This window comes from Malaya genurostris, chromosome 2 (genome assembly GCF_030247185.1).
Source record: "Malaya genurostris strain Urasoe2022 chromosome 2, Malgen_1.1, whole genome shotgun sequence".
Taxonomy (NCBI): Eukaryota; Metazoa; Arthropoda; class Insecta; order Diptera; family Culicidae; genus Malaya; species Malaya genurostris.
In genome coordinates, this window is record NC_080571.1 from 117,767,748 (window position 1) to 117,790,653 (window position 22,906).

Below are 22,906 nucleotides of genomic sequence, written 5' to 3' on the forward strand. Positions count from 1 at the left end.
TTGGTGACTCACTGATATTGATATTGCAGTTAACTATGGGCCGGCTTCACCGTTCCTTGGTCGTTTCTCTGTCATTCCGGAGGAGCCGCAAAATTCTCCGAGTTCCGCCGCCACACCATCCATTAATGAGACAGATCGTCAGGCCTCGCCGGATTGGGATTTCGATGACGAAAAGGCGGTAAGTTTAATTTGAATTTCAAACTATGATACATTTGATTACTGAAAGGGTAATTTTCACTATGACATTACGTCCCTATGCTGGTATAAAACGATCGGGTTCATCCTAAAACTATCCTTGAATGGATGACAATACCAACTCAGAACATCGATACAATAAGAATCGTTGACAAACAACCGGTCGAAGTTTAAGGAATTTGATATACCAAAGATTTTTCAGTTTTATCTATTTTAATTATATATTTTCATAGTATACGAATAACGAGCGTAACGTTCGTGTTTTAAATTGTGGGTACGTTTCTTACGACGTTTTAACCAAATTAACTCTGTTTTAGCTTCAAAGAAAAACGACATTAATGGGCTTCAAAATAGAATACGACCTCAATGAAATTCAAGTAGAAGGAGTAATAAATTCTGCTTTATCGTCATTATTTTTTCAATTTGCAGTATTGTATCATACTTTGTTCAGATCCATCGCGTATTCGTCGTTATTTGACATACTGACCGAAAATTTATTTTCATTACTGCAATTTTTTATACTGACTTTTAGAAATGGCGTTATGTTAAATTTTAATCAGAATCTATAGAATGTAGGTATGATAATATGTATGCAATCAGTTTAAATCATCACTAGTTGCTTCGAATTAGTTTCTTATGTAGCTTTTATATTACTGTTGTTACAGAAATTTTAACCAGTAATATAAAAGCTACATAAGAAACTATTACGTTAAGTGATATAAACAAAGACACCAACATTTTCTCCAGATATGTGATGAATATACTTAAGCAATTTTTATGTTATTTTAGGATATTTATTTCAACAGATTGAATCCAACCAATTAAAATTATAGCAACAGATTATTTACACTTTAAAATAATAGCTTTTGTGGCATCACAATGCAAAAAAAAAACACAAAATAGCCATACCCAATATGCGAATTTACCTTATATACCTCGCTGGATAATTATATGCGAGACAATTATAATCAAAATTTGTTGAGACCGTTCGAAATATCAACTATAATTGCGTGTTGATAACTTTTGATCAGTGCGGTAAAATTTCATTTTCAATCGAATAACATAAGATGACAATGAAATTTATGGCCACTGACCGTCAGCCTATTCCTACTAATTCATTTGAATTTGGCTACCATTTTCAAGTGAAGCTCCCAGAATTCATCGTCAGTTGAATAATCGTACCTAGTCATTTGAAGTTTTGCTTGCTCGGTTTCAAGTGCCAAGTAGTATAGCTGCTTCATTGTATTCGCTCTTGGTAGTGAACAAGTTCAAATGAATAGAATTATAAATAGAGTATAGTATAAAAATTGAAACTGAATGAGGAAACTATTAATTTATGTATATTATGTGAATGATATTTCAGCTATCTAATTTGTCTTTCATCTATTATCTTGAATCAGTTCGAATGTTTACATGAACCTCATTTGAAGGCCGCTTTCACACTATTGAAAGAGATATTTTGTTACTTCAAGAGATCAACTGACGGTGGTAAAACTGAGCTTCGATTTGAAGAGAAACGAGTGAAAAACTAAATGCTACCCGTCGGGGTACGTCAGCGAACGTTGTATGTGTCAGAGTGTGAAGTTTACTGCAGTAGAGTGATCGTCAATGTATTCCACATGCAGTTTCAATTGAATTGAATGAAGTTTTACTGCACTGCTTTAATCATTTGAAGTTTTGCTTGCTCAGTTTCAAGTGACAAGTAGTCTAGCTGCTTTATTGTCTTCGATTTTGGTGGTGAACAAGTTCAAATGAATAGAATTATAAATAGAGTATAGTATAAAAATTGAAACTGAATGAGGAAACTATTAATTTATGTATATTCTGTGAATGATATTTCAGCTATCTAATTTGTCTTTTATCTATTATTTTGAATCAATTCGAATGTTTACATGAACCTCATTTGAAGGCCGCTTTCACACTATTGAAAGAGATATTTTGTTACTTCAAGAGATCAACTGACGGTGGTAAAACTGAGCTTCGATTGGAAGAGAAACGAGTGAAAAACTAAATGCTACCCGTCGGGGTACGTCAGCGAACGTTGTATGTGTCAGAGTGTGAAGTTTACTGCAGTAGAGTGATCGTCAATGTATTCCACATTCATTCATTTCAATTGAAACTGACAATTGAAATGAATGAAGTTTCACTGCACTGCTTTCGACTTATTCGAATGCAGTACAACTTATAGTTGAGATGAAGTATATTATGATAAACATTTTTAATATCAATACATCTTAGCTGTATTCTACTATTTCGCCAAGAAACACTTCATTTGATGTTTCGTTACTCCAAGATTTGAACAAGTTATCATATTGGAACTCGGATACTGATAAAATCCAAAGTAATCGATAAAGACGGGGCACATTTCGATTCTTCCGTGAGTATTATCTGTTTTCAATAAACGAGTCTAAATAGTATGTTGAAATGATTCAGGAAATGAGTCTAAAGACTGTCCCAGAAAGTAGGGACGCACTTTGATTTCGCTGTAAATTATTCACAAGTATTAGATATTCAAATTTCATTCGATACTGATAATATTAGACTACAACAACAGAATATTATTCTCAACATTTGCATTGTAGACTAGCAGGCGTACCTTCTTGCGAACGTTCCTCATTAAATTCCGTACAGACTTCTTGGCGACAAGTTTTGACACATTTTTCCAATCTTTTTCGAACTGTTGAATAGTTTCGGCTGCCGAGACATGCACATCTTAGGAAACTTCGTTAATGCCCAAAATTCCTCAAATGGTCGAAGTTGTGGGTAATTTAGTGGATTCATGTCTTTTGGGACGAAAGTGACATTTTTGGTAGTATACCATTCTACCGTAGTGGCAAGAAGCAAGCTCTGGTCAGAAGATAACAGATCCTTGTGGCTTCGAATAATGGGTAGAAGTCGGTTTTCTAAACATTCCTTGATGTATATTTCGCTGTTCATTGAAGCAGTGGTGATGGAGGGTTCCGAAATCTTACCGCAGCTACAAATTGCTTGCCAGACCATAGCTTTCTTACCAAATTTTTCGACTTCAATCGATGTCTCGGACTGGTTTAACACTTGCCCTTCTCGCACCGTATAATATTGTGGTCCCGGCAAGGATTTGTAATCGAGTTTCACGTAGGTTTCGTCATCCATTATTATGCAGTTCAAATTTCCAGCAAGAATCGTATTGTACAGCTTTCGAACCCTCGGCCTGATCGATGCTTCTTGTTTCGGACTACGTTTTGGTTGTTTCTGCTTTTTATAGGTTCGAAGATTCAAACGTTCTTTAGCACGAAGAACATTTGACTTCGAAGTGCAAACTTTTTTGGCCACATCCCGAACTGAAACCTCCTTCTTTTGCTCGAACGCCTTCAGTATACGTTTATCCTACTGAGGGTTAGCAGGACCTTTTTTTCGACCCGTTTTCTGTTTATCCTCAAAAGTGTTATCCTCACCAAACTTTGCAATTCGCACGGCTTTTTCACTTACTCCTTCAATTTTTGCTATCTTTCTCAGTGACAGTCCACGTTCTGTGCACCGTTTGTACACAATTTTTCGACATTGTTCTGTTGAAAGTCCACGCATTTCGAAACAAACTATTGAAAACGAATAAACAACTGCACAAGTGGTTATAGAAGAGTGTAAACAACAGGACGCAGCCATAAAAATTGACAGATTCTGAACCATTGCGAAATTTTTTGGTTGCATCCACACTTTCTGGGTTTTTGGTTGCGTCCATACTTTCTGGGACAATCTTTACAAGAAAGTTTTCAAGCTTATTTTTTTTCATTCAAAGTACCGTTCACCGAAATCTACTACTTTTGCTACCATTCGGGAAATTTTCTAATCCTCTTTGCAGTCATTGTAATTTCAAGTCAAGGCTCTAATCGATGTCACTCTTGAATTCTTCGTATGCAGTGAACCGATGTTTAGCGTGCGTCACGCGTTAGTTATCGGGACAGATGGAAATCTGAAGGTGCTATAACTGGGCAGTATGGTGATCGAGGTAACACCTCCCATTTCAGCGTTGTTATGCGTTTCGTTTTCGAAAATGTGTGGTCGTGCATTGGCGTAGCATTTTGTAATGTCTCTTGTTAGTATCCAGGGATTCGAAGGGTCTGAGCAACTCATGATAGATGACGCTCTTCCACGATATCTCCGAATTCACGACATCAAGGTTCGCTACTGATTTGGCAAAGAATTTGCAGCTGCAAATTTGAAGCCACCTTCCCCTTCAACAACCAAACGTCAGAGTCGCTGTATAATTAAGACTAAGAAAATCAATACTGTAGTGTTAGATCTTTGCTAGTGCTAGTACCTACAGTTGGAAAGTGCTTGGGGAGTATCGTGATGGTACAGTAGATTCTGACGGCACAATCCCTAAAACAAATGCATCAATTTGAACTTGATCATTGGTTAGTTGCTGAAAAAATGTGCGGATAGAAAAAAACGGGATTTGTCGGTTACGTCACTTATATGAATATTTATTCTGAAATTTGAACTTCGAACTTGGTCAATAATCTAATAATAGCTTTGAATCTAGCTTAAGCTTGTTGAAAATGGTTACATCATCGCAGCGGAGAAAAAAATGCGTTTTTTTGCGATTACGTCACTTATACCACTATATCTCCGGAACCGAAAGTGACAGCTGCTTGAACCACAGACTAACAGACATGACAGTATGAGTAAATTCTTATAAAAATAATTTTTCGTGATGCACTAGTTCCACCTATATTGTACTGCGCGAACTATTTACTATCTGTACACCCCTTGTGTTATGTAAAAGTTTTTTCACTAGTTGGTTTCCCCTCGTTTGTCAACACCGATCAGCTGCTTGCAGGGATGCCTGATTTCATCATAATATTTGAAAATGAATCGTCACATTAAATTATTGGATTACGTTGATAATATATTTACCTTTTTCGCGATGTTGGAAGGTAACCATTTATTTGACTCAACGTTGTTCATCTAGACTATTTTTATTGTGTTGGTGGTTTTCACCCGAAATTAAGTGGCGGCAGTCCAGAAGCAAGTAAATATTGTAACAAAACGGGTTCGATTTTGTATTGCGTTGGAGGATGAGAAGTAGGCACAATTATGTATATAGTTTTGGCAATATGTATTAAATCTGTATCCTGCATAAAATTCGCATGGACGTATACAAATCAATACATTACAGGTAATTCTGTATAAATGGCAACTCTGTTGGTAAATGAAAAAAATAAACACAGTCTAGATGACAGACAGGATGTTTTTGATAGGGTAACGTGGCGCCATCATGACACATGTGAGTACTGTCCCAAATAAAGGAATATTCGAAATGACCGTTAAAATGATTGAAGAATCTAATTTGAGTGTCCTGTCTGTTAGTCTGTGCTTGAACTTCGAATTTTATTCACTTCACAATTTTATTCAATCTTTGAAAGGTGCACGCACACATACACATTGACATTTTCCGATCTCGTCGAACAGAGTTGAATGGTATATCACTCTAGATGTCTCCGGAGTCCCGATCAAAAGTCAGTTTTTTCTGCAATTCTATTACCTTTTCAAGAGAAAGGCAAAAACATTTGTGACATCGATATATTTCTACTTAAAATTATGGAAGAACTTGGGGCATTTCACCTAGGATTGCCGTTGGGTTTAATGAATTTAAATCATGAAAATAAACAGCAACAATTATGAATTCTGCTGGTGGCACAATTCACCCTATGAAACAATTTGTAGAAACGTATTTTTTTAAATGATTGGATTTTACGAGAATGATTTAAATCAAATCTACCAAGCCTTTGATGCAATGCCCTCTGCACCTCAACTCTAACGCATTGTGTCTTATAAATTTAAAAATATTTTGAATGTAACTTGATTGTAGATTTAATTTTACGACTTTCATAATCACGTAAAAATACATCAACTCTTAAAGCATGTGTTGTTGAATCTATTATCAAATATTCAGATTGACGTGAATTTCCGTTTTTTTAAAGAGTATTTATAAATTTCACGCAATTCACACAAAGTCTCTTTTTTCTCATAATTTTTTAATTTATTTATTTATCATAATTTTTTATTTTATTTATCATTATTAATTTATTCTCGTTAATATATCCAAAGCAGCCAACTCCTTAAATTTGTTATTTTTCTCACGTTTCGTCCTCGATTCATTACTGCGTAAACAGTTTATATTGAGCTGCTAACTAGGGTAACGGTTCAATACGAATCGCTCAGCAAAGGTAAAGTAAATAATACTTACAAAACACTATTTGATATTGCTCCGAATTTAAGTATCTAAATTCTAAATTGACGTCTCGAACAAAACGTACGGCTTGCTGGCCGTGCAGATTGTGATAATTTGAGAGGTTAAAAATAAGACCTAAATTTATCTTTATACATGCTTTTTTGCATTGAACTATCAAAGATTATCTTGTTTAAGTGTCTTCAATTACATCTAGTAAAATCAAGGCCTCAGGACAGTGGGTCGCATGTAGACTTTGAATCGACCACGTCACTCCCTCAATTCCCTTTTCGTTTTTATGTTAACCAGGGCCGTAACTAGAGCCACGGGGATCCTGGGACAATTTGGGGCCCCTATACGGAAACCTGTTTTCAAATTTAAAAGTACAGCTAGGATTGTCAAAAAACATTGTTCAATTTGAGGTATTTTCATGGGCCCCCAAAATTTTTGCCGGGGTAAGGCTCTTTTTCAGGGTCAACAAAGTGGTTGATGAGAAGGAGCCCTTTCCCACCGGGGCCCTGGGCACCGCTCCACCTGCCCTATGCTAGTTACGGCCCTGAATACTAGGTAACTTTTTTGAACTGATTTTATTCCTTTCCTTTTTCCGAACGCTACCAGGAAACTAAAGCGGATAGAATGGCGAATACGTTGAAATTGACTGTTTAACAGAAAAAAAATTGTCGTGACAACATATATGTTTTTCATGTACTAACCATATCTTAACAATATTATCTAGATTTCGTTTCGGTATATTTATGGTATAAACCAGGGGTTCCCAAAGTGGTCGATATAGACCCCTTGGGGTCAAAATCCTTTTTGCGGGGGTCGACGTAAATGGAAACTGACTATGGGGGGGTCGACGAGGTTTAGAAACCGACCCCCTATTGTTTGATATAAGTTGTTATTTGAAATATTCACACTAAAAAGTAGTGTTTATTTTTACCATTCGCAGAAGTTGGTAAGTCGTTTACATCAATATTAAAAAAGCTATAAATTGAATTTTCAAAGTAATTTGTTGATGGGGGTCTGAGGCCTAAGTTAGTTTTAGTAAAGGGGTCAATATATTCGTTGAACAACTATAGGGATACAATTCCAAGCATTGCAGTTTTCAGCAGTTCTTCAATCAGAAAAAATACAAAACAAGCGATAACTCAATGAATCGCTGAATATTTTTAACTAAATTTCAATAACTTGAATGGAATTGAAGATTTGATTTACAACAGTAGAATATTAAAAAATTAATATTATTATTATTACTATTTTTTTCATGATTCGTTTTTGACTCACTAGTGCATTAGCAGTTCAAATTGAACTTCCATTGCCACCTCACAGTTCAACTTGAACTGCCAAGCAGACGCAAAGCTTCATAAATAAAAATTTTACAATATTTCCCCGAGATACAATAACCTTTCTGATGGCTCAGACGTAAACGAGTGACGACTATAGCGGCAGACAGTGAACATATAGGGTTTTTTGTGTGTACAGATTAAGCGTTCCATTCAAAAATAACATATTTGTGGTCATTTTCTTCACGTTTCGTCTTCAACTCATCAGAACGTTGGCAGTTTAAATTGAACTATAATTGACACCTAACAGTTCAACTTGAAACGTTAAGCAGATGTAAAGTTTATTCTAAAGGGTGATTTTTTAAGAGCTTGAGAACTTTTTTAAACAATAAAACGCATAAAATTTGCAAAATCTCATCGGTTCTTTATTTTAAACGTTAGATTGGTACATGACATTTACTTTTTGAAGATAATTTCATTTAAATGTTGACCGCGGCTGCGTCTTAGGTGGTCCATTCGGAAAGTCCAATTTTGGGCAACTTTTTCGAGCATTTCGGCCGGAATAGCCCGAATTTCTTCGGAAATGTTGTCTTCCAAAGCTGGAATAGTTACTGGCTTATTTCTGTAGACTTTAGACTTGACGTAGCCCCACAAAAAATAGTCTAAAGGCTTCAAATCGCATGATCTTGGTGGCCAACTTACCGGTCCATTTCTTGAGATGAATTGTTCTCCGAAGTTTTCCCTCAAAATGGCCATAGAATCGCGAGCTGTGTGGCATGTAGCGCCATCTTGTTGAAACCACATGTCAACCAAGTTCAGTTCTTCCATTTTTTGGCAACAAAAAGTTTGTTAGCATCGAACGATAGCGATCGCCATTCACTGTAACGTTGCGTCCAACAGCATCTTTGAAAAAATACGGTCCAATGATTCCACCAGCGTACAAACCACACCAAACAGTGCATTTTTCGGGATGCATGGGCAGTTCTTGAACGGCTTCTGGTTGCTCTTCACTCCAAATGCGGCAATTTTGCTTATTTACGTAGCCATTCAACCAGAAATGAGCCTCATCGCTGAACAAAATTTGTCGATAAAAAAGCGGATTTTCCGAATGGACCACCTAAGACGCAGCCGTGGTCAACATTTAAATGAAATTATCTTCAAAAAGTAAATGTCATGTACCAATCTAACGTTTAAAATAAAGAACCGATGAGATTTTGCAAATTTTATGCGTTTTATTGTTTAAAAAAGTTCTCAAGCTCTTAAAAAATCACCCTGTATATTTGAAACCCTTCGACGTAAATTGAATGAAAAAAACGGTACGTTAGTGTCGTGATTGTTTCATGGAATTCTGCTATCTTTGTTCATCCTTTCAATTTTCAGGACGAAAATACACCCGTTCTTCATGGAATTCGTCGAGTCAATCCTGTCATTTATTTTTCTGCTTTCAGACTACTTAGATTGAGATTTGTCTGTATCGCAATAATTACCGTTGTTTTATAGAATTTAGACTACAATCTATAAATATGCTAAAACTACATTGCGTCATTTAGTAAAACAAAATAATTATTGTTTACAATATTATTTGAGTTGTATCTGGTTTACTAAGTAATTCAATTATTATAATATTTATTTCACGATGTATATATTTTTTTATTATTCTCTCTTGTGGCTGGATTGTTCTACCACAGTTAGATTCGAATTTTTTTCGTTACACATGTTGTTTCGTTATACAGATTTTAAACTCAAATCATTTATAGAAATTTTATTTATTTTATGGGTTAAATCATTTCCTTTCATCAATATCACAAACCGAAAATTTTAGTTTTACTGTTACTCTTAACTCGAATAATGATAATAAAATTCGTTTTGTATACAGAAAAAACTGTACAAGACTATTATTATTAAGCTGGGCGGAGATTATGATTGAACTACCTAAATCAAATGTCTTCGAAAACCGATTTTTCAACGAATTATTCGGAGATTTGCTTTTCCAACAATCGCATGCATCGTATCATTTGGCATCACTAGAATACCGGGGCCTCTACTGTTTACTTGTTTCACTTCATACGGCTTTTCGTTCAGTATCTTTCAGTCGCTGCCTGACGTGTGTTCGTTTTGGTTGTTGTCTGTTTATACGCGAGTTTTTTTATGTTTCTTTCGATTCCTGCTTTATTTCATTACTTTTTGTGCGTTAATTTCACATGCAACAGCCGTGCAGTGCATTAACTGCCATTGGCGTGACAGTTGTGCACATCCAATTCGGGTTGCAGTTTCGGTTCGCTCGGTCATGGTGCGTCGCGCAGAGTCCTTACGATCAAGCAAGCTTATCGCGATGACAATTAATGTTCCAATGGTGTAAAGTGGTATTGGTTATCTTTTACCAGAGAGCATAGCGCAAATTATTGTACTGAAAGTAGTGTCGTGTCGAATAGTTATCAACTAAGCAACGAGGAAAAACGTAAAAAAAACGGCAACTATTCTACTGTGGTAGTTCACAATTTCACGAGCTTCGAGATAGTGCGTGACATACATACTAGCACTGAGTCGTGTGTGCACATTATAGACAGTTCCGTTCGGTGGGTTGGTTGCTGACTGGGTGTTGATGCAATAGTGTGTACAGCTGAGGGGTGGACTAGGGTGGCTCTATCTGGTTGTGTTGTGTTGGATGCGAATACTTTGGTATTTGATTCTTTGAATGTCAATCGGGTTTTGGGTTGAATTCAGCTGACATTTTTTCTGTTCAGTTGTTGAATTAAATTGTTTATCGAAAGACCGTACAACATTACTGAAGTTACACATAATATTGTGGCATAGAACAAGAGCGAAAACAATGTTGTGTTTATGAACAAAAACTAAAACGGACATTGCGGTTAATTGCCGTCATCTCGAATGAACAGATCCCCGTATGGTAGAAGATATAGAAGATGACCTGATATACTAACTTCGTGTCCCGGGTTGGCGGTTCAATGCATAGGGCGCTGGTCTTACAAACCAGCTGTCGTATGTTTGAGCCCCGACCTGGAAGGATTCGTAGTGTCAGTAGAATCGTAGCATTAGCCATGCAATCGTTCTGTTTACTCTGAATCGGCTGCGAAGTCTGTTGAAACAGAAGGTCAAATTCCACTACAGGAATGTAATACCAAGGCTTTGCTTTGCTTGATATATTAACTAAAAGTAGAACACTACTTGAGAAACACTTTTATTGATTGTGACGAAGCATCATTACTAACGTCCCAGATCAAAATTTTATCTCAAAGAAGTTTTTTACAAGTAGAATGAGAGAACATTACATCGGGAAGAATTGCAGCGATCAGCCGAATTTTTGGTAACAGTCTCGATCAAATATAAAATTACCGAGAATCTATTTACTGTTTGCTCGGTAAAAGCATTTTTATTGTTTGCTAAGCAAAACCGACATCAGTTATTGTGCGTAAAAATCTTTTTATTTCATGAAAGATGGTGATGAGTCCAAATGCAAGAGTAAAGATTTCTATAATTCTCGTTAGAGTCCCAAAAATAATAGGTATATGGAATACTAATGCAAAACATAACTTTTTAAAGTTATTGTCAGTACTATTCTACCCCTGAGCTTGGAAACAAGTAAATGCAAATACTTTTTTAATTTCGCTTGCAGAACGCATTTTTCAATTTTTCTTTCATCTGAATAGACTTCGAAATGTCCGATTCGAACATGAATAGTAATTTGGGAAATTGCGACGCGGCTGCATGCGAAATTAATCCACGACAAATCAGTGACATTATGTGACAAGTTTCTCGGTAAACTCAATTAATCGGTATGTTTGTTAGTCGCTGAAATTTAGTAAATTATGGCAAACTTCGGTATGCTGTTGGTAGCCAACTGGTTCTTATTCAACTCAGACCTGAAAATCTTCAAGACTGCATAAAACCATTCCGCTAAACAAGGACTAGTAACTCTTCTTTAAGTCATCTAAAGGTTTGGTTCCAAAGAACCGGTTTGTACTGAACGATGACATGACTGTTTTTATTTATTTTTTCACTACTTTTAGTTGCATCCTGTAATTAAAATTTTAGGTATCGAAGTCTGCTTTCCGTCTTCTATTATCTTGGTAAAAGACTTCCCGGTTCAAAAGATCAAATGACAGATGGCTCAATGAGCTGCGAATTAATCATCCTGTATGTAGACGGGTATAACGTGATGGGTTTGTCAAAGCCCTTCAAGCAACCCCACACATAGGGTCAGAAAGGTTTTTCTGATTCGAAGAGACAAAGACCATAAAATTAAAAACTCGGTAATCGAAACAGAAAATATGTCTTGTACAAGAAACCGCGTTAGATAAAATTCTCGTTTGAGTGCTCAACGTTTCGTTTATCTTTTTAATGCGTGTAATAAATTTGAATGAACGTATAAATAATCAGCTGATAGCTGTGTCCAGTTCATTTTGTGAGATTGAATATAAAGTTCTAGTAGAAACACGAACGATTGTAGGAATGAATTTTCAATACATAGATCTATACCCCACACACGATCCCGGCGAATGACCAATTATGGTTTGAACCGAGGTGAAATAAAATAACATTAAGCATAATAATAATACACCCCACCGTATTTATTACGAAATCACCAAAAATATCGATCAGTACAAAAAAGGGGTGGGTAATTTCAGAGACATAACTAGTTGACATAAGCACGAATAAAACTGATGCGCTTTTTTCACACTTCCAAATATCGATGGTCGTTCTCATTATTTGAATGATTGGGTAAATTTTGTATATTTTCGCTTTCAGTATTGTAAAGGTGCATTTATACTGAAGTACGACTTATGCACATTAAACATATTCTAACATACAATGAAATGAGGCGGGAAAAAAGAAGGCAATACAAAATATCCAGCCACAGATTGGCACATGGTAAAAGTAAATCCTTTGTATTACATTGCTTCTGTGGAATTTGATCTTACTGTTCGAAGCCGATTCATAGCGTACAGAACCATTGCATGGCTAGGCTGAAGCTCAAACATACGACAAATGGCTTGTAAGACCATTGCCATATGCATTGAACCGCCAACCCGGGATACCTGTGAACGGCACACTGTGCTAGTTAGAAAAATAATCTACAACAGAAAATATCCAAAATAGTTCCTCGGGACCAATTTTTGGTTTCTTAAAAGAGCTGATTGCAACGTAAACATTTCAAAAGGGCTTTAAAGCAATTTACTGATCCTCTGTGTTTATTTTCTCTTTTGACTATATCTGCATTATTATAGAATTGCTTTTTATAAATCTGGTACTGTTAAAAACATTTCATTCATACACTTTCATTTCGTGTAGAATTTGTAAGTAAACGTGAAAATTAAGGAGTTGTTAACAGAAGAGAAAGTAAACAAATGTTCACGTCGTATTATTGAATTTATTCCTTATTAAACAAGATCAAATGCGAGTCTCTTGAATGCGTTGATTGTTGTCTCTGGCTTGGCACTATCGGCGATTTGGAAATAATTAATACGGGATAAAATATTCAGTCACTTAGCATGGCTAGTAATTTTAAGTTGCATCATTTTCTTAACTTATCCTGTTTCTGCTTACAGTTTAAAAATATCTTTTACAACTCATACAAGAATACGGATAACAGTGTGATTTGTAAATTACATGGCTGTAAATTAAATGAAGTGAACAAAAATTTTGTAGTGGCCGAGACTCGAACCGAGAGTCATTATGACCAATGATCGACAGAGTTACAAACGAACATGCTTGTTTAACAAATAATTGGTACACACTTAGAAAATTTCGAAGTATTCGGTAATTTTTTACCGAATTTTCAACAGCTGAACGTTCGGTAATTAGTTCGATAGTTGAATTGATTACCGATCGTTCGGTAATTGCTGAACTGTCAAACAACTACCGTAAACTGTAAACCAAATGGATCTAACAGATTGTTCGGTAATTTTTGTTTGTTCGATTTCCTTTGGTTAAAATTCTGGATTTTCGGATTCAAAAACCAACACATATTCACAAAAAAGAATGGAGAAAATGGTTTTATTCCACGAGAAATTTAAAAAGTGTCAGATGTTCCGACTGTCCGGAATTATGAGCGCCTTCCAAAACACTGCACAATCCGTCGAGTTCAACAAAAATTACCCTTGAACGATTTGTGTTGGCAGCAAGTGAACAAATGATACAAAATTATTTTCTGCCTATAAGTAAACAAAAAGCTGTTAGTGGCTCTAATGTCTTAAAAACTTTTATCATCTGTACCTCAATCCATTCGATGAACCCTTCAACATTTTTTTCGTTTGGTTAATAAAAAGACACTCACTGAATATTTTAATAACTGTTTGACAGTTAGTTTCATGACAATCAGTTTTCACAGAAGTTCGGTTATAGGAAGATAATTTTACCAAACGGACAGTACGATTTTTACCGTATTCGGCGACTATTCAGGTTTACCGTATCAATTGTATATCTAATACAGAATTCTGTAATGAAAATTTACGTTGAACTGATCGTTCGGTGAAAATTTGCATAATTGTTGTAAAATAAAACCCATGTACCGAAATATCGGTTATTTCAAAAGATTACCGTAAGATCTCGTCAAAAATATTACCGAACAAAGGAATTAAATCTTAGTGTGTACATATAAATTCATACAGTTACACTTACTTGCCGAATGCAAATTACAGTTTAAGCCTGTAAAACTTATTAAACGCGCCATAAATTTATGAAAATAGAATTATCCGTCATCTGAAATTTGTTTTTTTTTTGTGAACTGCATCCTAAGTGGAATTTTGTCAACTGTAAAATTCATTTTTTTCAGTTTTTCTAGTGTTTCATGAAGTGACCCACTTAAACGATTTTTGCAACAGTCGTTATCTTCGTTCTTATAATTTGTCTATCAGCCATGATTCGCCATTTTCCATATTTCCATGTCGCAATATTATGTTGCAATAACAATTGGATATGGCTTTAGCAACCAATAAATACTTTGAAAGTAAATCTGGAATCACTTTAATGAAATTTGAACGAATATAACGAAAAAAAATAAAAACACCGCCAGAGCCACCCTAACACCACAGCATGCTCGTGGCCATCGGAGTTTTCCATTCGCTCAGCTGAATCTGCTTTGTTGTGTTGGCTTTCTCCGTTGCTTGAGTTTTTTTTATTGTGTTTCTGAAAGTGTAAAGTTTCTTTACGGCGAATTGCAGTATATTTCCAATCCTTGTCAGCGGGGGAACAACAGCAGAATCGAAAACGTAGTGCGGTAGTTAACTTACAAATTGGGAAGATAGACCTTGCACTAGTGTTGGTGAGCTGCCGTGGAAATTGGCAAAACAAGGAAACCGTTCGCAGAAAATGAGCAGCGATCAGCATTTGTTTACATTCGTCTGAGTCATTATCGCTTGGGTCTGTTTTTTTCGGTGTTTTGATTTAAACCCCAATACATTCAAAGTGATTAATTCGTGTTTTCTCGGGGAAAGAGAAATTAGTGCCGAAATATAATAGTGAAATAGATCAACAGCAGAAAATAGTGAAGTCGAGCGAAAAAAGGAAGCATAAATTGTGCAAATCTCATTAATATTCGTACGAGGCAAAGTTAAGAAAAACAAAATAGTGGAAGCAAGTGAATAAAAGAGAGAAGCGATAATCGTTACTGCTGAATGTTGATAAATACCACCCGCATATCTGCTGAGCGAAACCAACACCAAAAAAAAACAAAAGGAGGGGCCGAGCGGGTGGTGTACTGTTAACCGGATTTGTTTTTTTTTCGTGCCGTTGTCTATACACAAAGCCGCTGCTGCTACTGCCGCCAATGCACTCTGTGCGCTGCAGCGACCGTCGAGGCGAGGTCATCGCGTGAATGAATATGCACCGCTGCCGATCGTTACCACCGCTATTGGAGTCAATGTAAGATCAAAACAAAACTATGCGCATACACTAAATGGTTGTGTCTCGGCTTGTACAGATCGGCATTCTGCCAACATAGCCAGTAAAACTACTCGACGAACCCGGCATCACATATCAACAAAAAACATACGCCAATCAGTGGCATTTTATGGAACATTCGTTAAAATCGGTTTAATTGGTCCCAAACAATTGGCTGATTTTCTTTTTGATAGGATTTCATTTTTTTTAATCTGACTATTCTTCAAATCTATCTTTGACAATGTTATCAATGTTTTCTAAATCTCAAGCTAAATAATAGGAAAAAAATGGATAGGCATAGGAAAATAAAACTCTTTGTCTAATGATTTAGTTTGTCTGATCCGATACATCACAGCAGCACCTGAAACTCACCCGTTGAGCACTCGGCAGCAATCATCGCAATCGCGATATGATAAACAAAGCAAATAGAGCGGTACTGAAAATAATAAGGCACAGAAAGGCGAGGTTTGCACAGTTAAACAAATAACACACGAGCACGCGATGGAAGCTCGGCGCTAAAAATAATCGGATGTTCTAAACCAGGAAGATCTCAGCGACTCGAATCTTCCTAGAGTATCAGTTTTGAGTTGTTGCTTTCTGGACCGAATTCCTGGTTTTATATTTTAGATTTCCATTCACTGCGTATTTGGTTATAGTCATTTTTAGTTTCAATTAAAATCATTAAATTTCGATTCAGAAAATGAGGTTTTTATATCGATTTTTAATTACATTTTAATGGAAGGCTCATATCCAATGCACACATCGCTTCATTGCATTTTGGTAGCTACGTAAATGGCACTAATAAAATAAAATTCCAACAATGGAATTCTATAGTTTTGATCTTGTTTTTTGTTCACCACTTCTGTAATAATCGTAATTGAGAACCGGGAATCAACATGAACAAAGATGATTAGATCGATGTTTTACGTTTCGTCTTCGTGTTGATCAGTACATTAGCAGTTCATATCGAACTTCTAGTGCAACTTAGTAAACACTTATTTTTTTCACCGAATTAGGTTGGTCATTAACCACCGAAACCTGTATAATGTGCATCAGAATCGGTTGAGCCTTCCTCCAATAAAATAACGTAGGTTTAGTTTCAAATTGTTCTCGAAGAAATGGGAGAAAAGGGTTTTAAATTTCTCGGATTGATACGGGTATCATAGTGATTTGTTGATTAGTGCTACTTCTAACAAATAATTGGTTGATTCAAGTGGTTCAGGCTAAGTATGAGTTGGTCCGGTTATCTCTATATCTGGCCTTGAGCGTTGACACTGATTCACAGAAGGAGTGAATGAATGATAGCTCTGAGGATGCTATCGGATATTTAATGGGAATGTATGTGGTTTTGTTTTTCAAACATAAACTCGATTTGAGCAGATGTCACATGTTCAGGAAATACTAGAACATCGTGATTTTGCACTTCAGTTAAATCGAAATATTTCGATATTTCTATATTTTTGTTCTGTGCTTCGATCGATTTGGAGTTTTTTATACGGAACATTACACGATCGTAATATATAATAGAAATTCCACATTTCACAGTCTCACATGAAAAATCGACATGGTGAATGCTGCTGGTGCTTTAACAATAAAATCTTTGTAATACACCACGAATATGTTTCTGTTACCTCAATGTGTATAATCTTGAGAATGTAATGATTTTGCTCGCGCATCGAGAAAATCCGAACCACTCGCACACCAGGAAGGGAAGGCTTCATCGAGGGAAAATCGAAAGACGGAGGTATGAAAAAATAACCAGCTATTTCGCTCCATTTGCGATATCACAAATAAACTGCGAGTGACATCTACAGTGTGCACTGAGCTAACAACCGAGCTGGATTGTCGACCTTCAAGAAGAAACGATAGGGTCAATAAGTCAGTCAGAGTACGATCACGGAAGCTGGACATTGTTTTTTTGTTTCGATTATAGAGGTTTTAACCTTAAGGTCATTCGCCTCTTCGGGTCAGAAAAATTTTCTGACCCTATGTGCGGGGTTGGGAATCGAACCCTGGTGAGCTGCGTGAAAGGGACTTACCCATCACGCTATACCCGTCCCCGAAGCTGGACATGAAGAGCAGAGTTACCATATTCACAGATTTTTCTGTAAAACTACAGATTTTTTGCCCACACATAAAACAAATTTTATCAAAATTCACAGATTTCTATAGATTTTTATGAATATTTCATAAAAATGGCAGATTTTCAAAATGTTTTTCACAGATTTTCACAGATTATGATCGAAAATATGTAACACAGATGGTACACAGATTTTTCAAGTTGAAACACAGATTTTAAAATGGAAACTCTGATGAAGAGGCTGACGAAGTTTGATTGTGTGGTACTTAATGATGAAGGGAAGACAGCTTCCTGAACAAGAATATTGTTCGACAATTTGAAAAAGATAGGCAACAGCAATCACATTAAGTTGTCGAAGTTCGCCAATAAACACCTGTTCTGCGTCACTTATACGAGTATAGCGACCGGGCCCTGCAAGAGCACATAGACAAATGTATGTTGTCTTTCCTCAAGTAACACAATTGTTCCATTATGTTTTGGTACGATTTAGCATCTTGCCTGTGCGAACACCGTACAGACTATTCCCAAGAGCATGAACTCTCTTAACACGCTAGAGTTTCGCTCATTAAAATAATATAGAGCCATCATGAAGCGGAACCTCAATATGGTGCGAAAACAGCTGTATTTGAGATGCAGTTTATGGCATATTGGCGAGAATAGTGTATTACTCAAGGAGACTTAGTGGAACATGGCAGGAGTCAAACGATAGGTCCGACAATTCACATTCCCTAAGAAGGTAGCGAGTCTGGGTTGGTGGATTAATGCATAGGGCGCTGGTGTTACAATCCAGTTGTCGTATGTTTTTGTTCGCCACGTCAGGAAGGACTTTACACTTCGGTGCAAACTATATAAAACAATTGCAAATAGCAATAACATACGCCTGCTTAGCGGTTTATGTGGAACTGCTAAGTGGCATAACAGTTCAACCCAAACTGTTATGCACTGACGTGTCTAAGACGAAATGTAATTATTGAATTTTTGACGTAAATACGTTTTACTTTACTATGGGGTACCTTTTCAAAATTCAATTTGTAGAACTTAATCATGAATATTAGGAGTTATATTAAACGCAGTTGGTTTCTTTATACCATCTGCGAGATGATCAGTAATTTATTATTAAATTTTTAACGGTGTTAGATAACCATTAAACCAGAGGAGTATCGTCCTCATGTGCATCTCGTGCACCGCACAAACGGTCAAATTGAAGGAATTAACTGCAGATTTTCAATTTGTTCGATGAAAGCAGGTATAATGGTACCGAACATAAAACAATGAGCGATTGTGTCCACAGCAGAATGTGCAAAAATTAGCCCTAAACTGCTTGCGCTTGTTGGTCAATGACTTGAGCACATTGCCTTGTGCACCAAAATTGCATATATTTACAGACATCCAACCTAAAATTTCAAGTATCTGTTGTCGCTGTGTTAGTGTCTCTTCCGTGCATGTGCAAACAAACTCTTCGTCTGCTAACCTTCATTCAAATTCGACTATACACCTAAACCTTCATTCAAATAGCATTCGACAGTTAAGAGCCGGTCATCAATCTGTCAGCGAAAACTGAATATGTAATCTTCAGCTTTATCTAGTCCAGTGAAGATAGTTGCTTTCTATGAATTATGGGCAAGAAAAAGAGGTTTTTCGCTCTCTTCCATTCTCGTGCATGGACAGCTATTCCTATAAAACAACAAGGCTCACGCTACCTCAAAAGCGACATAGTTCATAAAGCAGGTATATTCATGAATATCACATGCCGTGAAGCATGTATACTCATCTTCACTACTTCGTTCATTCAAACCCTGTACTGCACAGATTCAAGAAGAGAAGGAATTACTCAGCTCAGTTCTGAGAATTGTTGTTTTCTCTAAATTTTATCACGACACGCCACTGCATCAAACTAGAAATTCAAGCTTCTGATCATATTCAAGTATACGAGTATAAGAAGATCCCGGATTGCCGGTTCAATGCATAGAGCGCTGGTCTTACAAGCAGGTTGTCGAATGTTCATCTCCCGATCTGGAAGGATTCTTAGTATCAGTAGAATCGTAGTACTAGCCATGCAATGATTATGTACGCTAAGAATCGGCTACAAAGTCTATTGAAACAGAAAGGTCAAATTCCACAAAAGGAATGTAATTCCAGAACGTTACTTTGCTTAGTATACGAAGATTCAAAATAAACTCTACGAATTTGACCTCACGAGAAAGTGGTATCATTTTTCCTGCGCTCTCATTCGTTTTTCGGACGTCGTGGCGAACAGTCGCCTTCGACCAGCGACAACAGCATCTGATTATCAGTAATCGCATTTAGTTTCTGAATATTGTATTAGGAGCTCGTGAATCCTTGGTTCTTGTGTAAATAAGGATGGCGTTTATCGTATCAATGAACGCTCACTCACACGATTGAATCAGTGCCATCAAAGAGAGACGGATATCATCGCAACAACAAAAACCCGGTATGGCTCATTTAACATAGAATCGACACCAGTGCGAGAGCGAATATCTCTCGATAACATTTCTGAGAATCAAAGGTTAGCACGCTGCTGTGGGGATCCTCTCTGAAGCAACAAACGGTCGCTTATTTTCGTTTCGCGATCCGATTCTATAAGGCAGTTGATAATTGCGATAGAATCATTTTACTATTGCCGCTTATTCTAACTATGTGCATATAACCTTTGTAACAGATCGGTTGAAAAGTTCGTATCGTTTCTATGAGAGGGCGCCACTAGAATTAAATCCATACCATTTTCAGTTAGTACCAACCTTCAAAAGATACGTGTATAAATTTGACAGCTGTCGGATTATTAGTTTGTGAGATATTGCATTTTGAGTGAAACTACTTTTGTTATTGTGAAGAAAATGGAAAAAAAGGAAAGCTTTGTGCAAAATGGGTGCCGCGTGAGCTCACAATCGATCAAAAACAACAACGAATTGATGATTCTGAGCAGTGTTTGGAGCTGTTATATCGAAATAAAACCGATTTTTTTCGTCGATATATAACAATGGACGAAACATGGCTCCATCACTTCACTCCGGAGTCCAATCGACAGTCAGCTGAGTGGACTGCACGCGATGAACCGAACCCAAAGCGTGGAAAGACTCAACAATCGGCCGGTAAGGTTATGGCGTCTGTATTTTGGGATTCGCATGGTATAATTTTCATCGACTACCTTGAAAAGGGAAAAACCATCAACAGTGACTATTATATAGCGTTATTAGAGCGTTTGAAGAACGAAATTTAAAAATAAAACGGCCTCATCTGAAGAAGAAAAAAGTTTTGTTTCATCAAGACAATGCACTGTGTCACAAGTCGATGAAAACCATGCTGAAATTGAACGAATTTGGCTTCGAATTGCTCCCTCATCCACCGTATTCTCCAGATTTGGCCCCCAGTGACTTTTTCCTGTTCTCAGACCTCAAGAGAATGCTCGCTGGTAAAAAATTTAGAAGCAATGAAGAGGTAATCGCTGAAACTGAGGCCTATTTTGAGGCAAAGGACAAATCGTACTACAAAAATGGTACCGAAAAGTTGGAAGATCGCTATAACCGCTGTATCGCTTCTGATGGCAATTATGTTGAATAATAAAAACGAATTTTGGCAAAAAATGTGTGTTTCTATTAAACGATACGAACTTTTCAGCCGAACTGTTATAAGTTGTATCTATGAAAATGTCTCCACACAATGGTTTTGAAATATTGCAACCTAGTATGAGAATCATCAAGTCGAATCATCGATTCGATTTTCTGCGATAATTGTCAATATGCGATTCTCTCTTGGGAAATTCCACATAGCAACGATCAATATCAGACTGTAAATTTTTTTAAGGGCGTGAAATACTCAGAGTATGAAGTGGAGCGAAGAAATGTAGCAAAATTCTCTCACGGTTCATGCATTGAGAGACACGAGTTCTTGTAGCATCTTCTACTGGATTGAAAATGTTGTATACAATATAGATAGCAATATAGCAGCTTCTGTCAAATTTTCGGCAATCACCAACACTGGATGAAGTTATTGTCTATGTTGCAAGGTATCGATTCCTACAAGTTGACTTATTTCCGGATATGGTGGCAACTGGCGCAGCTTGCATACTTTCGCTCAGACAAAAGCATTTTAACCAGATCTTAATCTGAAAGTGTTTTTCCAAGCATCATTGCAGTATTTAGGTCAGAGCTCTGACTGTACATAGCAAACTGAATTATCACATGGCTACTATTCAGCGTGCTGAGTATTATTCGTGTGATTTATGTGAATGCGGTTACGGTACTACATATCAACTGATATGTAACTGTCCTGCATTGACACAACTACGAATCCGGGTTTTGGTTCTCCATACAAGGTAGAGTCTGTGAATGTGGAGCTAAAATTAAATGATTATCGTTTCTTACTCATTGTGATAAGGAGCTATAGTCAGAGGGGTAAATCGCTCTTCCTGGAGTGAATGAACCTTTCTCTAATCGTTCTGCATTCTGCCGGCAGTGAAGAGTGATGTCGCTTTTTCAAAATATTCAAATCCTCTCGGGGGCTTGAGGTTTTATTAAATGTGCATTATGGCATCTGCAGATCGTTCAGCATCCTTTCGGGGATGTAGAACGATCTGTTTCTTTATGTTTTGTGTTGTTTTCCCACCTCACCCACTTCACAATTCCCTTCCATGTTCCTTTTATCTTTCCCTTCTCATCAGGAAATTAATGAGAAGCTATGGCAAGGCACAAATCTCCAAATAACTAGGGGAACGTGGCACTTGAGCCAATTAGTTCTCATTCCTGATCCTGAAATAAAGATTGAAGTTTTTGGCTATGTAACAACATATCGATTCTTACAAGTTGAGTTCTTTCCGGATATGGTGGCATATTTGCGAGGTGTAGCACTGGTAGGATTCTGAACGCCAAATGAACAAATCGTGTATAAACTCATTCAACTTACTACGGGAACCAAACCACTAACGCATCCTTAAGAGTTGTCCGAACAACTGAGCAGTACAATGTCTTCAGGCAGCGTAGATCTTTTTACATCTTTGATGATATTTGAAATAAAACCTATTTGGCGTAATGTCTGGCATTTTTAAACATTCATAAGTTTATTTTTGCAACTCCAATCATTGAAAAGCTGAAGTTGATATTATAATCATTAACAGTCCTTCAGAGTCAGAATTACATAATTACAGTCATAAATAATCCACCAAAAATCAGTTTAAATCCGTCTTCTAGAACAAATGAAACATCGTCAGCAATATAATTT

General features: G+C 36.7%; 1 protein-coding gene across 1 annotated transcript in view; it reads left to right on the plus strand.

Moving 5' to 3' along the window:
* The first annotated feature begins 9,803 nt into the window (after positions 1-9,803).
* Positions 9,804-22,906, plus strand: part of LOC131429156 (uncharacterized) — a 230,261-nt gene continuing 217,158 nt past the window's right edge. Inside the window, exons 1-2 of the mRNA XM_058593203.1 lie at positions 9,804-10,268; positions 14,874-15,573. The gene's annotated coding sequence lies outside the window, so the exon portion shown is untranslated. The remainder of the gene's footprint in view (positions 10,269-14,873; positions 15,574-22,906) is intronic.